This window comes from Chinchilla lanigera, unplaced genomic scaffold (assembly GCF_000276665.1).
Source record: "Chinchilla lanigera isolate Chin_1 unplaced genomic scaffold, ChiLan1.0 scaffold00051, whole genome shotgun sequence".
NCBI lineage: Eukaryota > Metazoa > Chordata > Mammalia > Rodentia > Chinchillidae > Chinchilla > Chinchilla lanigera.
Window position 1 is genome coordinate 10678399 of NW_004955452.1, and position 4131 is coordinate 10682529.

Below are 4131 nucleotides of genomic sequence, written 5' to 3' on the forward strand. Positions count from 1 at the left end.
GCACCAGCCTCTCCTTATACTCTCCCTTTCCACCTGCTATACAGGTGGACATCACATCCCAGTGACCCCTCGTCAGTGCCCACATTTGTAGGTTGTACCTCAGCCCTATTTCCCTCTTCTCTTCTTGGCCTACTGAGCTTCAACTCTACTGGCTTCTAAGCTCCTCGGGCAACTGGGCTCCCTCCACCTCAGGGTCTTCTTCTTTTTTTTTTTTTTTTTTTTGTGAGACAGGGTCTCCCTATGTTTAGGCTGCCCTTGAACTCACTGTGCAGCCCAGGCTAGCCTCAGTCTGGCAAGGGATCCTCCTGCCTCAGCCTCCTAAATGCTGGGATTACAGTATGTGCCATCACACCCAACCAGATCCAACCAGAAGCTTTCTAGATTCCCCCAGGGGAAGGAAAGACTCTCCTCAGGGTACACACACCTCTGAGCCTATGGGTCTCCCTCAGCACTTCCCTGGCTGGATCTACTCAGGTGCCCCAGTGGAGCAGGTGCGTGGTCCACCACACTGCCGTCTCGGCTCACTGTTCTCCGTCTCCACCTATATACAACCAGCTCCCTGAGGAAGACCCTTCCCTCACTTGCGCTGGGCCACATCATCTTCTCCTGGTCTCTGCCACTGCTCCCGCCCCTCCAGCTCCTCTATGCTCTCTCAGCTTCGCTTTCCAAGAGAAAGTGCTCATTTATTTTATTTTACTTTATTTTTTCTTTTGGTGCTGGGGATCAAACCCAGGACCTCATGCATATGAGTAAGTGCTGTTCTACTGAGCTGTGCCCCAGCCATGATGTTGACAAATGCAGTAAACTGAAGGAATGCACAGAGTACAGGAAATGTAAAACCCAGCCTGCTCTCCTTGGCTTTACCCCTCCCAGTGGCTCCCTCCTACTCTGGGGAGTCTGTATGTTGCATTAAGGTTTTCCCTATCAGATCCCCATTACTCACTCGCTCCTGGCTTCCAGCCGCGCCATACCTCCCTCTCCCTCTGGCATTTCTGTCCCCTCTGCCTGATCCTCCTCTTTCCCTGCTGCAGGGAAACAAGCGAGGCTTGTTGTAGTAATCCAGGCCAGAGATGATGAGGCTTGCTTGCTTTCTTTCTTTCTTTCTTTCTTTCTTTCATTTTTTCTTTCTTTCTTTCTTTTGACAAGTTCTGATTACGTAGTTCAGGCAGGCCTTGAACTCACTATGCAGCCTAGGCTGGCCTTGAACTCACAGCGATCTCCTGCCTCAGCCTCGCCAGTGCTGGGATTACAGGCCTGCGCCACCATACTCAGCACAGATGAGGCTTATTTCAGGTAGCTCCATCTCATGGTGCTCTGTTTGTGGAACATGACAACCTGCACATCACCAAACCTTTTTCTACAATGCCCCCTCTGCCCACAACACTGCCAGCTCCTTAGGCCACTGACCAGCGCCTGTGAGGATCTAACTCAAGGTGGGGCCCGGGATATAGCTTAGCGGCACAAGTGCCTGCCTGGCAAGTGTGAGGTCCTGAGTTCGATTCCTGCTACCAAAAAAAGAAAAGCTCTAACTCAAGGGACCTCTGCCACTCTAAGTGTCCCGACTCACCAGAGCACCCGCTGGGCCCAGGCAAATTAGGTCATCTTCCTGAGCCCCTTTACTCAGCTGGCGCATGTCTCTGCCTTTCTTTCCGTGGCATAGCCTGCCCAGCTGGGATTCACGGTCAGATGGGTGTGGGGCAGGGATGACGGGTGATGGCGGATGCTTCCCAGCCCTGCGGGTGCAGTCACCTCAGTGCATGCTTGGGGACACAGAACATCTCAGTAAAGCAGAGAGAGGCCCAGAGAGGCAGAAACTGCTTTAGCGGGAGTGTGAAGGGCAGGAACTCGAAGACTCCAGGAGGGAGAGACAGGCAGATGATCTCATCCACAGGGACAGGGGACACTGGATTGTTCTGAGCTCCTTCTGCCCATCCTTGGCCTGTGCAGGTCTGCTTCGGGATCATCGTGCAAAGAGCCTGAAACCTATGTCCCCAAATTCCTGAAAAACAGACATGTGTGACACTCCTCTTGAAGCCCAAGGGCACAGGCAGGACAGCTGAGCATGGCAGACAGCCTTAGCTCAATGCAGCCCTGCTGTGAACTAGCTGGTGTCTTCCGACAAGTTGTTGAGTGGCTGTGAGCCTCAGTCTCCTCCTCTGGGGACAATGAGGATACTGACGGTACAACCCTGACAGGATTGTGATGAGGCTTAAAGAAGAGAATATGAGCCAGGTGTGGTGGCGCACACCTGCAATCTCAGCACTTGGGAGGCTGAGGCAGGAGAATCTTGAGTTGGAGGCCAGCCTGCACTACAAAGTAAGACCCTGTCACAAACAAACAAACAACGCGGAAGGAGCTGAGGAGGAAGGAGAAAACATATGCAGAGTTCTAATACAGTACCTGGCAGAGAGTATGGCGTAAATACTGGTTATAGCATTACTATTGCATCAAGATACCTGGGTTCTGGTTCCCGTGCTGCCACTGCTTTTGTTTCTGCCCCTGCCTGAATTTCTGTCCATAAAGCTGGGTGCTGAAGGATTAGATGAGGTAATGGGTGTGATGGAGGCTTCAAAAATGAACAGTTGTCTCTGTCCTTTGAGGTTCGCCTCCCTAGGCTGCCAGGGGTTGTCACCCTCCTAGTGTCAGGTCTGCTGAGCTCTCTGTCAGGCAGAACCTGCTCCTGCAGCCAGCCCATTTCCTCCCCTCTCCTGGCATGGCAGAATGAGAGGAAGGGTCTGGGGTTGCCTCAGCAGGGACTGCGGTTAGACAGGAGGAAGGACTTCCTTCCTGACAGCAGGGTGCTGCCCTGGGAAGGAGCCAGAGGTCGTGGGACTAATGACGCTGGGGGAGGGGCTGCTTCCAGGGGAATGGCTGGGCCCCCGCTGCTTAGGCCAGAGTTGGCCATCAGCTCAGCAGTGACCTCACTTCCAGGGACCCTGGCACTTAATTAGACTTGCCCCAGGCTCCCAAGACCACAGCGACAACAGCAAAGAAAGACAAGGCAACATGGATTCTGCAGGCCAGCAAGGGTCACCAGCCAGATGTATGTTGTTCCCTCTGCCCAGGGGCTGGACATGGCTGACCCAGAATCCTCCGAGCCTGGTTTAAGATGCACTTCTTCAGAAAGGACCTCCTGGCCACTCGTGCACTCACTCTACAGTACTGACCCCACTACAGGTCACGCACTGTTACAGACTGAGCAGGAGACAGCCCCTGCTCACCCACGCGCAGTAGCACCTGGCGCAGTCCTGTCCTCCAACACAACAGGCTGTTCATCTCTGGTCTCTTTTTATGGGCTGTCTCCCCACCAAACACGTGCCCCGGAGGCTGAGGTCGAGGACCTCAATCGTTCATTTCACTGATGTGAACCTAGTGCTTAACTCAGTTTTGAACCCGGCATAAGCCGCTAAAACAGGACCTGAGAACTATTTGTTGAATAAATAAATGGACAACGGAGATCAGAGAACACACAAAGAAAGGGTGTTTATGACTTCAGAAATGCACAGAGGCCAGGCGTGGAGGTGTATGCCTACAATCCCAGCACTCCGGAGGCCGAGGCAGGGGAATCCTCGGGACTTCAAGGCCAGTCTGAACTACATAGCGAGACCCTTTCAAAAGAAAAGAAATGCACAGAGATGTGATGAACACGGGCACACACAGGATGATGCCAGGGCAGCGCCCTTCAGACCCACCCCAAACTTTCCTGCCTCAGTCATTCAGCTTGGCCGCTACCTCTTGGGCTAGAATCACTCTTGCTCTGAGGCTGCAAGCTGGTCCTCGATGACAGGATCTATCCTGGTCCCCAAACTCAGTGATGGGCCCAAAGCTGCAGCGGCTAACCCTGTGCTCTGTCTCGCCCTCCCTACACTAGCGAGGCCCCGCCCCGGGAAGCCCCGCCCACTTCCCTTCTGGCCCCCGCCCCTTACCGGCTCTCCTTGGGGAACCTGGGGTCTCTTCTGTCGCCCAGAACTGATAGTTAATATTTTTGCCACCGCTGCTTCCACCTGGAATGTTGAAGCGTTCAGTAGAAAGGATAGCAGCAAGACTTCCCTACCTCCAGGTCTTCACCCATTCCCCCGGACCCTTCCTTTCTCTCTCCTGTGCCCGGCCCCGCCCTCCCGTCCAGCCCCG

At 54.0% G+C, this 4131-nt stretch overlaps 1 long non-coding RNA gene across 1 annotated transcript; it reads right to left on the reverse strand.

Moving 5' to 3' along the window:
* Positions 1-3458: 3458 nt before the first annotated feature.
* LOC102020975 lies at positions 3459-4101 on the reverse strand. The gene is made up of 2 exons (XR_001236048.1): positions 3927-4101; positions 3459-3608 (listed from the first exon to the last, which is right to left on the reverse strand). It is a non-coding gene; the product is annotated as an uncharacterized LOC102020975 (long non-coding RNA).
* Positions 4102-4131: the final 30 nt, after the last annotated feature.